The sequence below is a fragment of the Rattus norvegicus genome, chromosome 18 (genome assembly GCF_021556685.1).
Source record: "Rattus norvegicus strain SHRSP/BbbUtx chromosome 18, alternate assembly SHRSP_T2T, whole genome shotgun sequence".
Classification (NCBI taxonomy): Eukaryota; Metazoa; Chordata; class Mammalia; order Rodentia; family Muridae; genus Rattus; species Rattus norvegicus.
This window is the reverse complement of record NC_141551.1, coordinates 42492446-42509508: the sequence shown is the minus strand read 5'-3', so window position 1 is coordinate 42509508 and position 17063 is coordinate 42492446. Positions and strand designations below refer to the sequence as shown.

Here is a 17063-nt window from a genome sequence, read left to right as displayed (position 1 = left end):
CGAACTGAGGGCAGACACCAAGCAATCAGCCAGGACAGCTGTAGCCCTGTGAAACTCTACAAGCAAAAGTCTCTGTGATTCGTAGGGGGAAATGTAGATTTTAATGTCTCTAATTAATTCTCTTTTAAAATTTACCTTCTTCCCGGAGATGGAGAGACTGCCCAGGACTAGGCTGATGGGGGCCTGGGCAGTAGGGACCTATTCTGCCTGCAGTGAAAACTTGTTTATCAGAAACAGGCCTTTCCCCACCATTTTCCATAGCGAAACCCCAATGTAAAGACTTTTGGATCTTGTTTGGGGAACATCTCCAAGGAACTGTTGTCATTGTCGAACTAGGAAGCAGAAAAGGAGAACTGTATAGCTAGTAGCCTTCCTGGAGCCTTCTCCTGGTCCTCCATGACTAACCACCTCTGGGCTCACTTCCCTACCCCACCAGCCATCTGCACTGATCTAGCCTCCTTCATGCCCCTTCTTCTTATGGCCATGCCCCTGCCTCTTTGTTCTTCCCAGTATCAGTAAGGTCTATGTTCATTCATCTCCACAGTCTTGCTTCACTTTTATGAATCAGATTCCATAGTTTGGATCAGAAAACTTTTCTCAATTACTTATGAGTAAACTTACTGGTCTTCTGTTTCCCACAATTTCAAGGTAAAAACACCCCCTACCTACCGGGATGTGTCACGCTAATCTTGCAACCTTGTAATTTTCTTGGTACTGGAAACCCCTTGGACTTTGAGTACCTTGTAGAAAAAAAGAAAGAAAAATATGAAAGCCATACTCTAGAGAAAATATTAACATAGTCTTAGAGTTGATAAAACACCATGTCATGAATGCTTACGGATATAAACTCAATAGGGAAGAAGACATATATCAGACAGCATGTGATGCTTTGAATAGACACATCAAAGAGAATCAGCATAGAGAGAACAAGGAAATGGTGGTTTGGGAGGGTTAGGACTGGGAAGAATGCAGCCATTGCTGAAGAACCACGAGGGAATTTATCTGCATTATGAAAAAATGATGTATCCTGACTAAATTAATCTACCCATGTGGTAACATTAAAAAATAAAATAAAATAATAAAGCAAAAGGAATGAGAACTGAGGCTGAGGATGTGCATTGCTAAGTCAGCGACCTGGTCTAAGGGCAAAGCAGGTTGCTTGTTGTTGGGGGGAACACACAAAACACCAAAAATAATTTCTGTATCTACTTCATAAAGCTAAAAGCAGATGCTACTCTCTGTATTGAACATTTCTGTAAACACACCATATGCTTCAAAAACTATTCACCACTTAACCAAATAAGGTTTCTAAAAGTCAAGGAAATGGTCTATCAATCTACCTGGGAAAATATAGATATTCTAAGTGAAGATTCCAAAGCCAAGATTTGTCAAAATATCCAAAGTCCAATGCTTTCTTCTAGAGACTTTATGAATATGCTCCTTCTTTTTTGGTTATTTTTAGACTGAGAAAATATGCTTACTTCTTTACTGTGTACATGCTTGATATTTTATTTGTAGAGTAAATCACTTGATTTATCTTGGGAAGTAAATAACATCTGTTGAAAATTTAAATTCTGTTGCTATGTGGCTTTTTTTTTTGACCATTTTTAAACTAGATTTTTGACTATGTTCCCTGTTAATGCTAAACACATCACATAACTTTTTGTAATTTTTAATTTTATGTGTATGGGTGTCTTGCCTGCATGTATGTGTACCCTGTGCATGCCTGATGCTTACAAACGTCAGAAGAGGAGGTCAGATCTCCTGGAACTGGAGTTACAAAGGTTTGTGTGTCACGTAAAATATGGATGGTGAAAAGAGAAGCTGGGTTCTCTGTGAGAACAACTAATGTTCTTAACCATTGAGCCATCTGTCATATAACTTTAAAACATGAAAGATACTCCAGAGTCTAGTTCTCATGACTGATTTAAAAGTTGTGAAACAAAATGACTCTCTAAAGGTCTCCAGACAGGTTACCATTATTTTTAGTTTTCACACTGAAAACATGGTTACGGAAATTAAATTGAAAATATACAGCCATTTGACCGCTTAGCAACCCTGCATATTAAAGACAACAAGCCAAGAGTAAAATCAGTCATGTTGGGAATGTAAACCGCTACAGCCCTGTTTGTTATAATTAGAGGAAAATAACTTATTTCAATGTTTTATACCAAATTATGTTTAAAATCACCTTGTTTACACAGTTGTAAATGAAAACTAGTGGATGGATTTTAAAACTGTTCTTTTTTTACTATGTATTTTGTAGGCTTACTCATCTGCTAGACACAGAATATTTCATCAATTAGATGACCCTAATCTAGAAAGAAGCAGGCTCCCTATTTTATAACGAGCCGCAGAGTAAATACTGTAGGCTTCATGGTTGTGTGGAATGTGTAACAGCTCTGCCTCTGGGGTGCCAAGGCTCCACAGACACAAGCAAAGCATCAACTGTAGTTGTTGTCCCAATTCAGCTTTATAAGTAAAAGCAGTCTCCAGGCCTGATTGGTCCAAATGGTCATGCTTTTCTAACCCTCGTTCTGACTGGAGTGTGTGTTCACACACTCGCAAAGGGACACATGTACTCTTGGTCATGCAGTGGTCTTATCCCTATAGAATTCCCCAGAACCAAACTTTATAAACAAGTTCCGTTTCCTCCAAGAGCGCTGCTCAGTGTTAAGCGGATGTTTGCTTTGATGGACATAGAACGTGTCTTATAATAGATTACTTATAAGTAGGGGTGGATGGTGATAAACTACCCTACTGCATCAGTGGCTATAACTGTGAATGAGAAAAGACAGAGGAGCTGGAAAGATGGTTCAGTGGATAACAGAGTTTTTTTTTTTTTTCCAAAGAATCCAAATTAGGTTCCTAGAACCCAAAATGAGCAGCTCCCAACAGCCTGTAACTACTATTCCAAGGGATCTGATGATACCCCTGACATCTTCAGGCATCCACACAAGCAAAGCATTCACTCACACAGCTGCACACACACACACACACACACACACACACACACACACACACACATGAAATAAATTATGAAAAAGGACCCACCTTAACAAGATAATTCCTAAGTATTCAACACTTTTTTTTTATTTATTCTTTTATGTATGTGAGTACACTGTTGCTGTCTTCAGACACACCAGAGAGGGCATTAGATCCCATTACAGATAGTTGTGAGCCACCACGTGGTTGCTGGGAATTGAACTCAGGACCTCTGGAAGAGCAATCAGTGCTCCTAACCACTGAGCCATCTCTCCAGCCCAAGTCTTCAAAACTTGAATTCATTTCCTCATTTCCCTTTTAATCAAGAATTTAGTCTCAAAATGTAGTTTGTGACACTTCCATTTCATTGGCTTATACTCCTTCCCAAGAATTAAAATACATTAATTGTAGACCAAAAGAACATACGTAGGCAAACTATTACTTAGTTCTGTGTTATTAAAATGTTCAGCACTCTGAAGATTGTTTCTGACATACATTATTTTTAAACAACTTTCCCCCTTTAATTACATAACTATATCATGCAAAAAGAACTTGTGTGCAAGGTTTATAAGTAGTAAGTGGGCACTTGGGTCAAACATAGGAGTTGGTAGTGACCAGGTTAGCTTCAAGTCCAGTCAGCAGGATCCCATTCCTGCTTACTGTTCTGTTATTTTCATCAGAAAATTATTGATAGTTTGTTTTTACACACGGTTCCCAAATTATATAGCTGGTCCTCCGTGCCAAGATGAAAATCCCACTACAGCAGAAAGAGTTCCTTCCAGTAAAGTCTTTAATCGAGTTTGGATCCTACCACCTGAAAAATATTACATTGTTAGACTTCAGAGGAAGCTTCTTGTAGCATCACCCTTGCCAATGGCAGAGGAATAAAGGAAGCCACCCACCCAAGGGGATGCATAGAAACTTCTTATTTTGCTTTTGAAAAATACAGTATCATAACTGCCTGTTTCTTTCTCCTTAAATGTCAACAACAATCATCTTGATTATGAAAAGTGATGTCCCCTAATAATAAGCCTAATAAGGAAAATGAGGCCTAGTATTCACGTGACCGGTGGGAAGCTGCCTGAAGCTGCTCTGAAATACAAAGATTCAGGTAGGTAGCACATGGAACTGATACTCTTCGTCCTCGGAGGTGGGGTGTTGAATGGGCTGCACTGCCAGAATGGGGCCCTTTGCATGGAAAATCTCAGGTCTCATCAAACATGAGGAGTGGGGATCTTAAAATACAATAAAACAAAATATAAGCCAAGACAAGTGAGAATGAATGTCATTCCTAAAACATTTAGGATTGAGAATGAGCTGCTCAAAAGGGAAAACTCAGGCAGAGTTAGAATGAACTAAAAATAGCAGGGCTCACCAGCCTACTGAGAATCACAGCCCTTGCTTCCCAGCCCTCCTCGGGCTCAATTTTTTCCCAAAGCATCTGCTGCTTCTGACACACTTTAGAATGTAAACTTCCAAAGAGGCAGACTCTGTTCACTCCTAGGTCCTGACCTTCAAACCTAATGCTCAACACGTAGGTGGAGGCCACTGATCACCTGCAGGAGTTTCAAAAGCTCTGCCTTCACACTCAGACCTACTCTTGCTGGGATGGGCTGTTATAAATCAAGAGCTGAGAGAGAGGAAGAAAGCTGTGGTAAAGAGCTACCATTGCTTGTGATAATCTTGTCATACCCCACCCCTCGAGATTTTGCACCAGATTTGAAAATGAATGAGAACATGAATTTCCAGAACCCTCTCTGACATTAGTATTTGTTCCCCCACACTCTTTTTAAAAAAAATGCTGAAACCTAAAATATTCAACCACAAAATCCTGCTTCAAAGGTACAGTGAACTGGTGCAGTCAGTGCGTGGGTTAAGGGGATGCTGTCTTCTAACAGCCAAATAGTTCGATGCTAGCAGGTTAGCTAATGGTGCTTAATCCTTGCTGGATGCCTCAGGCTTATGCATGGCTTTTGTCAGTTTATTTGTGACCTTTCTTCACATCAGGGGCCCAATTACCTCTTCAGGGATCTCTGTCATCTTTGCTAGGACAGAGGGCTCTTAATCGCTCTGACCTGGCTAATCGCTCTGACCCGCCCATTCTCCATCTTTCTCCCACCCCTCTTTCCCACAGTCTTTTCTGAATTTACTCATAAAACACACTTGTCACACTATTCTTTCTGCTCAGAACTTTGTATGCTGCAGAAACGTTTGCATTCAGCCCCTGCTGGGGTTGTTTAGCTTTGCCTTGGGTGTTTGTTTTGAACAACAGAATAGAACTGATCAGAATAAAGAGGGAGCTGGTACCAATCATTCCATAGGTCAAACCTGGGGCAAAGCTCCTGTGCCAAACATAAACATTCCAAGGTCACCCTCTCACACAAGGCTGGAGAGAGAAGGAAGCAGGAGAAAAGCTGCTACGAAAAGCTGGAGAGTGAGGATGAGAGAGAAGTGTCTGGGCTTCTGGGCCTGAGTGGGAAGCCTATCGCCCGGGACTGTCTTTTTAAAATTTTTATTAATTCTTTGTGAATTTCACATCATGCACTCAATCTCACTCATCTCCTCATCCCTCCATCACCCTTGCAACCTCACTCCCCAAAAAATAAACAAAAATAAAGATAAATAAATAAGAAAAAACCAACTCGCAGTGGAAGTTGCAGTGTGCCAAGATTTGTCAGGTAGTATATAGCCTTTTGTACAAACAGCTTCACTCATGACATGCTGGCTGGTTTTATGTGTTAAACTTGACCCAAGATGGAGTTATCACAGAGAAAAGAGATTCAGTTGAGGAAATGTCTCCATGAGATCCAACTCTGGGACATTTTCTCAATTAGTGATCAAGTAGGGTAGGGCCCAGCTCATTGTGGGTGGTGCCCTCCCTGGGTTGGTGGTCCTGGGTTCTATAAGGTCACGTGCTGAACAAGACAGGGGAAGCAATCCAGTAAGCAGCACCCCCTATGGCCTCTGCATCAGCTCCTGCCTACCTACCCTGTGTGAGTTCCTGTCCTGACTTCCTTTGTTGATGAACAGCAATGTGGAAGTGTAAGCTGAATAAACCCTTTCCTCCCCAACAAGCTTTTTGGTCATGGTGTTCTGTTGCAGCAATAGAAACCCTGACTTAGACAACTTGCAAACATTCATTGCAATGACTCATTGGTCTGGTTTGAGGCTTCTGGCTTCTGCTACATTATTTATACCTTATTTATACTGGATATTATACTCATGGGGTCTCCTCTTGGATATCCTGTTGGTGCCCTGTATCATGGAGATCCTACAGCTTTGGATCTGCAGGACTGGTCCCTTCACGTGCTCCAGCAGGTCACAGATGGAGTAGATGTTGGGGTGGGCCAATTCAAAACCCTGGATCTGGGACTGGGTGGTAACAGAGTTGGTCAGTCCGCCGGCTGCACCACCAGGGTCAGCTTTCCTGCTTTGCCCAGCTGAAGGCAGTTCTGTTCAGGCAGCTGGCATGGGGTCCTGTGTTCACATCATCAGGACAGTTCTCTTCTTACACTCGGGCCACTAGGGCTAACTCTCCAGCAATACCCCAGTGAAGGGTGGGGCCAGCTCACCTCCTATCACCTAGGATCCTGACAATCTTATATGTGCAAAGGATGGGAACTTGTGTTTCCTTGATGGGGTATGTAACCAGCCATTGTCCACATCACAGAAACAACCAGAGCCAGAAAGCCTTGGAGGGTAAGCTTCTCTTCTCCTGTCTGAGGACCTGTTTTATTCTTAGCTCTTTCTATAGACACATCTCCTTTGCTGGTCAGTGAACTATATGGGACCAAGCCATACCCACTTCTGAATTTGCCTGGGACATGAACCCTCTGCTCTGGGTTCCCATACCACCATCCCAGCAAATGGGTAAAGATGTATCTCACCTCAGAACTTTCATCCAGGCTTAAACCCTGGAACACAGCTATGGCAACTGACCTGAACTTTCCAAAACATAGGCTTTGGGAAAGTTCATTCGTGCTTCGGGAAGTTCAAGGAAAAACACACAAATGAATAATGTGCATACATACACACACACACACACACACACACACACACACACACACACTTGTGCCAACTAAAGAGAAGAGAAAATTGAGGAAGGCAGTAAGTCCTGAGTTCACATCATCAGTTTCACTGAACTCTAGTCTTAACACAGAAGTCTGTCTCACAGAGGATCTTAGTACCCCAGGATATGTGTGACGTCTCAGAGCAACAGGCTAGAATATGACTCAAAAGGTGTCACTGTACATTTCCTAGTTTCTATTAGCAGACATGAACCCCATCAAGACCTCTAGACAGTAACAGTCACACATATAGAGGCTTAAAACATCACCAGTGCCTTCTTCCTCAGTCCCTAGATGATGCAAGGTTGAGATGGAGGTAATGGCCATGCCTCCTCAGAAGTCTTTAAGTGAGGACACTTCCTTCAGGCAACTCCAGATTCAGCCTCTGTCTTCATACAGACTTCTCTTTTGTGTGCATGTTTTTGTTGTTGCTGCTGGCTTGAGTGCTGAGGTTAAATACTTACTCCCATTGGACATCACTGAACCCTAGACCTGCCCTCCATTTTTGCTTCTTACAAGGGTACTAACTGTCAATTCTATGGTCTATTTGATAATTCATATTTGTCTTATGTGGAGACCATTAATTATACTGACAAAGGTTCTGTTCCAAAATATAGTTTGAATAGGGAAGGAAGACCTAGAGAGGTTTGTTTGTTTGTATGTTTGTTTGTTTGTTTGTGACTTCAGCTCCAAGGGATCTGATGTATTCTTCTCACCTCCACAGACACGAACACAAACACACACATATATAGACAGACATGAACATAAATAGCTAATAAAAAACCTTTTCATATATTTATATGGTCAATAATGTCAAGTCATGGAAATATCTTTTGGAAGACAAGACCCTTTGACCCAAAACATCTACACCACTTAAGAACAAGATTGCAAAGTGTAGAATGCATCCACTTCTTTGAAGAAGACTTTGCCCTTAGCCTTGTGGGCGAGCATAAAGGGACATGAAGGGGACTCCCAATATCTGAAGATGATTATAAGGATGAACTCACTGGCTGCAGGAGAAATATCCACAACCTAAATGTCCACATGCATGGCATTCAAGTTTCAGTTCCATCACAAACAACGCTGCCCTTTGAAAGCCCCATGTGAACAGTTCATGACTACAAAAGATCCAGTTCCATTAAATTGATGTACAGTCCCCTATCCTCCAAAATGGACCAAGAATATTTGTATGAAAATCAAATACAGAGGACCAGGCTGGCCCAGGGGATTTCTGAGCATCAAATTTACTTATTAAAGCTAATCAAGATACAAAATACAATCAACAATGGCTTTCTGGTTTGAGCATAAATGATGCAGCAAAATCACATTGTACAGAGAAACGAACATTAACCGTAGGCAATAAAAAAAATGTAACGTTTACCTTCTTTTAGGGTTACCTATTCTTTGCATTAACTGTGGGTTATTTGGTGTGTCTATGTGACCCTATAAGTATGTGAAAATTGTCCTCATCTTGATTTAGGTAACACTTTTCTAATGATACAACCACTGGGTTTTTACAATAGAGAAAGTCTCCATACATATGTCATGACTCCACCTCCACAGGCATACAGCTTTCAAAATTAAAGCCAACTCGGAGTTCTCTTAGTCTGTATTATTTTTTGAAATACATTTTTTCACTTCGAGATTGTTTGACTTGGGAAGGCATTTCCAGCATTCCTTGTCATTGAATTCTAGTTCTTGTAACTTTGAGAGGTCATGGTGCATTGTCTGGGATTGCAGTCTGAATTCCCGGTGGGGAAGTTTGAGCCCATCCAGCTGCCATACTTTATCATATAGAAGCTCTGGAAGGGGGCATGTAGCTGAGGGATGCGGATTTCGAGCAGCTGGGGCTTTAGGTTGATGCACTTGGAGACACCAGGGAGGAAGCACAACGCACACAGAGCATCCAGTCTGGGAAGCAGGCACTCCAAAATAATAGTCCAGAAAGGACTAGCAAATCCAAGAAAAGTAATAATCCCCAACAGGTATGTGGCAATCATGCATGGACATGGTCTGTTATCTCTGAAACTGACAAACTGTAGTCTTTTTCCATCTATGGAGGGGTGGGGGGCGGGGAGAATGACATACTATGTCACCCAAGAGGTCTTCGGAATTTTAGTCCTTCTGACTCAGTGCTGCATCTGGGATTAGAGACATATGCCACTATGTCTGACTAAAGTTTATTTTTTTGATCTGTATTTCGGATAGGTTATCTCTGACTATGGTAGCAATACCCACACACATATAATGGCAGAGACAGAAAGGGGGAAAGGAGATTACGTTCCTAGCATAAGTCCTATGATAGGGACAACTGATAAACAGGGGGCAAGGTAAGGACCATGTGGGATCTGCTAATTTGCAAGCTCATGGCACATTTCATCACTTTCCAGGCAGTCAGTGATACCTTGTGCCCCATCCACCCTCCAGTTCTATCACTTACTGGTCTGCAAGTGAGCAACAACGTAGCTCCCTTTAGCCTCTCCAAAAAGACCATAGATCTGATTTAGACCATGCACAGCAACAAACATGACAAAGAGAATCATCAATCTTACCAAACCTATTCAGTTCCCTTCTATGACAGCCTGACAGCCTCCATAAACAATCTGTGCAGTTGAGTTTACACTGAACATTGGCCTGAGGTTGGTATTCAGTAAATACCAAACAAAAGGATCTGCACTGTTCCCCTATAAACACACGACCTTATCAGTGGCTATCCACTGGCAACAGTTTTACTCACAGGAGGAAATTTGACTTTGAACATATTAAGTAAATAATAAATAGTGGTGACACAAATGTACAAAGATACAGCGAGAGCTTTGAAGGTGTGATGCATGTGTGAGTAAAAAAAAGTTTAAATTTTTCTCATCAATTTTCAGATGCTACTTAATTTATTGGTACTGTCTGAGTTCAGTTTTCTACTGCTGTAATAAAATCCCATGACCAAAAGCCACTTGGGGAGAGAAAGGTTTATTTCAGTTTATAGTTCCACATCACAGTCATCATCCAAGGACATTAGAGCAGGAACTTAAGCAGGAGCTGATGCAGAGATTATGGAGGAGTGCTGCTTACTGGATTGATCTCTATGGCTTCCAGAGCCTGTTTTTTTATTGCACCCAGGACCACCAGCCCAGGGGTGACACCACTCATAGTGAGCTGGACTCTACCAGATCATTAATTAAGAAAATACACTACAGGCTTCTTCCAAGACTAATTTAGTATGAGCATTTTCTCAATCGAGTTTCCCTCATCCCAAATGACTCTCGCTTGTGTGAAGTTGACATAAAACTAACCAACACAGGCACTGTCAGAATTCGGAAACATGAAGAATATTTTAGAGGGCAATGACAACTGTGAATTTCACTAAGGATAAGCATAAAACAGAACCTAAAAATAACAATCTACAGTGCAAATAGAGAATCAGGAAGCAACGCCTAAAGAAGTTATGATAGCTTCAGTAACTATTGGTAGGAAGTGGAAGGAGGAATATGTGGGCAAAGGTATTTCTATTCAAATAATTATAGAAACCATTTCAGAACACTTGCCCCCCAGGTTCATATGAGGAAATGTTGATACTCAAAGCAAGGGACTCAAGGCTCATCCCAGGGATTGCAAGGACCAGTGGCCACTGAAAAACCTAGGACTAATCATTTATAAATGTTTCCAGGTGTTTTTACTTCCATTTCAAAAAATATCAAGGAGAGGGCTGGAGACATGGCTCAATGGTTAAGAGCACTGGCTGCTCTTCCAGAGAACCTGAGTTCAATTCCCAGCAAGCACATGGTGGCTCACAACCATCGGTAATGGGATTTGATACCTTCTTTTGATGTGTCTGAAGACAGTGACAGTGCACTCATATATATAAAAAAATTAAATAAGTAAATCATATATATATATATATATATATACATACATACATGTATATAAACACATATCTATGAAGAAAGCCAGCTTCCTAATGTTGAGGACACCCTTCACAGAATTGGTAGAGAAGCATGAGGAGAGAGGAATAAGACAATGGGGAAATGCCCCTAGAGATGTGCCAATAATTGCCACCATGTGGATATAGGTGCTGAGCCAGCAATGCGGCTGAAGAACCTGAAGCACCCGGAGGAACATTCTGGTCCTCCAGTTCTGCTGGCAGGTGAGCAAAGACAAGAATTCAGAACACATCCCAGGAGAGGGAACGGCAGTGACCTATACGTTGATGGGATAGTTAAAGCCGAGTATGTGGCTCCTCGGTGCTGCACACAGAGTGCCTGAAAAACTATAAAATGATGAGATTCTTTGCTTGTGGGGAGCCTGATGATGATCTACATGAACCTACCTAGAGTTCCTAGTGAGATACAGTCACTCTCCTGAGGTTTAAGTGTTTGAGAGAAGGAAAAAGTGAGCCTTCTTTTATAATATCCCGAGAATGTTTTCCCCATATAATTTGTATATTCCATTATGAAGTATTAATGGGATTTTTCAGTCAATTAAATACTGTATGCAAATGTCATCAAAATGTAATTAGTGGTAAATTAAAAGTGGCCATGCAATGGAAATTGTGTGAAAATCATCTGTCCCCTACTGACTAGTAATAGCCACCATTTGTTGAGTGCGTACTAGGTACCAGGCAGTGTGCCAAGGACCTAGAATCATCATTTTGCAGCACCAGGCCTTCAAAACACCCACATAAGTCGGATGGTAGGTTCTTTAGCTTATAAAAAAATGAGTGGGTCACAGAAACACCTCAATATCCTTTCCAAAGCAGTCAACTAGTAAATGGTGCAGCAAGTCCAACCGGTTTAAACTGGATCCAAAGCCAGGCACTAAAGCCCAGCGTCCTGTGAGCACAATGTACTGCTGATCTGTGAAGCTGCTGCTTTCCTTTCTCCCTAGGGCTCTACAGCTCTTCAGTAGGCTCTAGAGTATTTCTAGAAAAGGCTCACATCACAACTCTGAGGATCCTATTTCAAATCCACAGAATCCATACCTAATGCCACAAAGTGTTATTCTAGGAAGCAAGGGAAAGATGGGAGGCAGGAAAAGGTGAATCCTTGGGAAATGGACTCCTGCTAGACTGGCTTATGTGGGGATGTTCTGGGTCAGTGAGGGACCCTGTCTCAGACTAATACCCGAGCTGTCCTCTCATCTCAGCATATGCTAGCATGTACTTGTATGGTAAGGCATGTACTGGTAAGAAAAAAAATTCCACCTTCAACAAGTGAACGTATTAAGTTCCATAACAATAAAACACAGAAGCTAAAGTAGTATTTCTATTACTGTTATTTCTATATCTCTGGGGATCTGAGGTAATTTGGGAGATCAAAGTAGCTTTCTGGGTCTCTACATCTATGGCTGTGAAACTGGGAGTATAAGTGTATACCTTAGAGTTTGTTGTGATGAAAAGATTTGATGTACAGAAACCAGAAGAGCCCCTGGTACACCAAAAGCACTGTGTGTCGTTAGTGGTGGTTTCCTCTGACATCAAACCATACTGGTTGCTACAAAAGGACATAGACCTATTGATCTAGCTAACTTGGAATTCCTGCTGACCCAGTTTCAAAGTGATGACTCTTTTGAAGCTGCTGTCATTCGATGTCACTACCATTTTCTTGGTTCAGAAGAAGTTAGCTATTTGATCTTCATCTCTGTGTCTTTTCACTCAAAACAGTTCTTTTTCTTCAATATTCCTCTAAATCCAAACAAAAGTCAGGTGTCTGAATGACCACATATTGCAACGGGTTTGAACAGAATGCATATACCCTCTGTCTTAGTTACTTTTCAATTGCTGTGACAAAATATCATGACAAAGGCAATTTAAAAGTATTTAATTTGTGGCTCATGGTTCCAGAGAGTTGGATTCCATAACTAACATGGCAGAGAACATGGGAACAGGAAGGCAGGCATGGAGTTGGAGCAGTAGCTGAGATCTTACCTTCAGACAACAATCATAGGCAGAGAGAGCTAATACAGAATTACTTGAGCTTTTGAAATCTCAAAGTCCATCTCCAGTGACACACCTCCTCTAACAAGACCATACCTCCTAATCCTTCCCAAACAGTTCCACCAGTATTCAAATATATGAGCCTATAGGGATCATTCTTATTCAGACTACTTTACCCTCCAATATCAATTCCAAGTTTTCTTCTATCCTCTCAGCACCCACATGACTTCCCTACTTATCTATCATTCTGTTGCATTTACTAACTCTGTTAGTGTTTAACACTAAGTAAACTGTGTAATACATCTTTGCTCTCTGCCTACTACCTTGTCTTCTTCATGTAAGGTACTTAGAAGACTTAATTTTTTCAGGAAATGAATAAGCAAATGACCCTAAATCAAGTAGTTTGCAATATCATGTTCTAGATTGGTGATGTGGTAGGAGAATTTTGGGAAAGAAAGAAAGAAAGAAAGAAAGAAAGAAAGAAAGAAAGAAAGAAAGAAAGAAAGAAAGAGAGAGAGAGAGAGAGAGAGAAAGAAAGAAAGAAAGAAAGAAAGAAAGAGAGAGAGAGAAAGAGAGAGAGAGAGAAAGGAAGGAAGGAAGAAAGAAGGGAAAAGAAAAGAAAAGAAAAGAAAAGAAAAGAAAAGAAAAGAAAAGAAAAAGTAGATACATGAAAAAGGCATGTTAAAGTCCAGAGGAAACTAGGTACAGACTTCCAAGAGTCATCTCCTAATGGATCAACAAAAGGTGCTCTTAATTCCCTAGCACCAAATTGTGACGTATGTCAGGTACTATCTACTAGGGAAGTTCACCAAGAGATGCTGGTGGGGACAGATAATACCTAGCATGGGCCAAAATTCTAATTCCCAAAAAGAAAGCAGTAAAATGTGAGAATCTAATTAATAGCTTAGTGGTCATGATCATTAACACATTAGAATTTGTTTATACATGTTTGTGATAGTGTAACGCATGCCTATGCTAATGACCTTTGGCTTGCCGGCTAGGATGTCTTGTAAAGAAGAGAAGATATAGGCTCAACCAGTGCTCCAAGACACTTGACAGGCACTGCACACTTGCTGAAGAAAAGACGAATCTGATCTAGTTAAACTCCCTAATGAAAACATTTAGAAACAGATTTCCTCATTGTCAGGAGACTCTCAGAGAAGATCTGTGTTTTCTCAGATGTCATCCTGACTTTGTGATTCCTTGGTTTCTTTTCTTTCCAACAGTCAAAACCACGTACTAACTTTCTTTTAACCAAAACTGTCTCATTTATTCATTATTTGTGTGTATGCATGTGTGTGTGGTGCAAAGGCACCCAATGCACAGCACACGTGTGAAGGCTATGAGGACAACTCTTGGGAGTTAGCTCTCTCCTCACACCTAATGGGGTCCAGGGATCAAGCCCAGATCAGCAAGCTTGCATGCAAGCACCTCTACCCCCAAAGCCATTTCCCTGACTGATAAAATTGTTCAACACCCTGCATCTGATTCCTGGGTCCCCACCTATGCTAAGAGTATATTACTGATAGCTGTATTTGTTATGCCTCAAGAATGACATAGTGGATTTAAGAAAAGGAAATCCACTGGTGTCTAGATCAGCACAAGACAGATAAGGTCAAAAAAAAGTCACCTTCCCCAAAATCAATTCTTACATCATCAATAAATTAGAAAAAAATAGACAATAATAAACAAACAAAAAAAAAACCTTAGAAACAAATATGAAAAGAAAAACAAGTAAGGGTGGGGATGGCAAAGAATCCTGGGATTTAAGGCAAAAGATCTAGCACTGTATGACAACCATATTCTTAGGGACCAATTAAGAGAGCCACACCACCTGCTGCTGTCATTCTCTCATGGTCCCATAGTATTTTATCTCTGCTCCTACTTACAAGCAGTCACTCTAAAAAAAATAATACTTAGCAAGTCTGTATGTATCTTGAGTACTAACACTGTGCAGGGATTTGGTCTTGGTCATCTGGGGTGACCACAGGAACAATTGGAGGACATGCTGAGAGGAAGAGACAGCCGCAGTTCTCACTGAGTACTCCTATCAGTAACAGAGAAATGAAGGGAATGCATGTAAATGAATGAAGAAGGTGGATGAATCAAGAGAGTGAACACTGATCTTCATGGGGCGGGGAATGGGGTCATCAGCATGATACCAATTCTGTCCTGAAGTCACAGCAGTTTGCCAGAACCACTGCTAACACAGAACCCTTGTGGGCTTTTTCCATCTTTTATAAATCCCTCCCTTCCTTTGCTTCAGTGTCAAGCATTCATTTCACTTAGTCTATTAAAAAGATTCCATTTGCTCCTGAACCAGATCCATGCTGGCACTAGGTGTATGTGTCTGTGTGGAAGTATGAATCAATGTTCACGCACATGAGTTTTAAAGTTTCATTTTGCTTCTGGACACCATAGCTGATGATTCCCATCTGAGAAGCACAGCCAAGCTTCAGCTCCAGTCCCTCAGGATAAAGCTCCTCCCAGAGCTAAAGGCATCTCCACAGCCTGCTTGGAACAACAGGCCTCTGTCTGCAGATGGCTTTAAATCATGACACAGATTTCTACCTTCTGCCCTTTGTCTGACGGAAAGTCATATTTAATATTATTTCTCTCCGAGCTTCAATTTACAAATGAATCTGCTTTTCTATTTCAAGGACTGAAAAAATAAGCAAAGCAGCTGGGCTTACAATAAATCATCAGATAAACTATGTGCAGAAAGTGCCTGGCAAACACAGCGGCCATCATCGAAGAGACATTCCACTCCGTGCCACCGTGGCTGACCTGAGGCGCCACCTTATACTAAACATGTCTCAGCTCACTGAATCTGGAAAGGCTTCCTTACATAAGCCATGGTGATCCCAAATCAAGAGGAAAGGCTGTCCTAGGGTGGGGGCAGGCGGTGTCTGAGGTTTCTCTTTCTCAGCCCACACTTTCATCTCTGATGAAAATAACAGACCCAAGAGAAGATGGCTTTACCAGATCATTAGTGAGGCCAGGACAACCTATCAGAAAACAACAACAAAAAATAACCTAGAGCACTTTCACTCAAGGTTTTCCATCAACTGGCCTTTGCAGGGATGCTCTCAGAGAAATGGAGGCTTTTGGATCTGTCCTTGGCTTATATTCCTCCGTGAGCCGGGTTTACCACTGCGAGACTTTACCACCACTGCACTATGGAGAGGCTGAAGATACCAGTGCAGAAGGTCCAACTGTGAATTCATGTTTTCTCTCTGGGTTCAATCAACGTCAAGGCTATTACAAAATTTTTATTTCCACAGACAGTCTTGATATTTTTTCTCTAGCCAAAAGTAGTTAGGAGCACTGAGATAAATATCTATAATAATGATGAGACTCAAGAGAAAGTATTCCCAAGATGCCATCTGAGAAATTCAAGCCTAAAGGTCAGTCTTGCCTACCTTTTGCTTCTACTTCTCCCTAGCATGCCACAGGACCTATCTGTCTTTCCCCTGAAGCAAAAGTAGAATGTCACTCATTCCAGAATTACCTTGCTGATCCTACCTGATCCTAAAGACACAGGACAGAGGGTAGAGTCTGAGCTTGCTAAGTGTGCTCTCCCTTACTACAATAAAGTAACTCTCCCTCAACCCAGTCACATATCTCCACAATCATCCACTAAGTCAATCCAAGCATAAAAACAAACAAGTGGCCTCATCTCTTGCCTCTTCATTTCTGAAGGTTTCTGTGTCATGTTAAATTGACACCTTAAATTAACACATCATGTTCTGTGCTGAGGGACGAAGGATGCTGTGTCACTTATCAGAGAGAGGGGCCACTGAGTAAAACTGACTCTTTAGGCAGCTTTAATACATTATTGGCATCTGATTCAGAAATAACCCTTCTTACTGCCCACAGTAACACACCTTCTGCATTCTGTCTCATGCAGGGCTCATGGTTCAAAGCCCCATGGAAGACTCTGAAGGATTCCTAGTGCCTCTGAGATCTGTCAGACTCCACAAGGGGTATCTTCTTTGGAACTGAGCAAGTACACACACAAAAAAAGAAGGCCTGCTCCTTTCTGATGGTCTTCCCACAGAAGCAAGGTCAGTGCAGGACAG

At 41.4% G+C, this 17063-nt stretch overlaps 1 long non-coding RNA gene across 1 annotated transcript in view; it reads right to left on the bottom strand.

Annotated features, from left to right (window-relative positions):
- Positions 1–17063, bottom strand: part of LOC108348790 (uncharacterized) — a 133154-nt gene that overhangs the window by 75771 nt on the left and 40320 nt on the right. The window contains exon 3 of the long non-coding RNA XR_015642949.1: positions 670–740. This is a non-coding gene — a long non-coding RNA (uncharacterized LOC108348790). The remainder of the gene's footprint in view (positions 1–669; positions 741–17063) is intronic.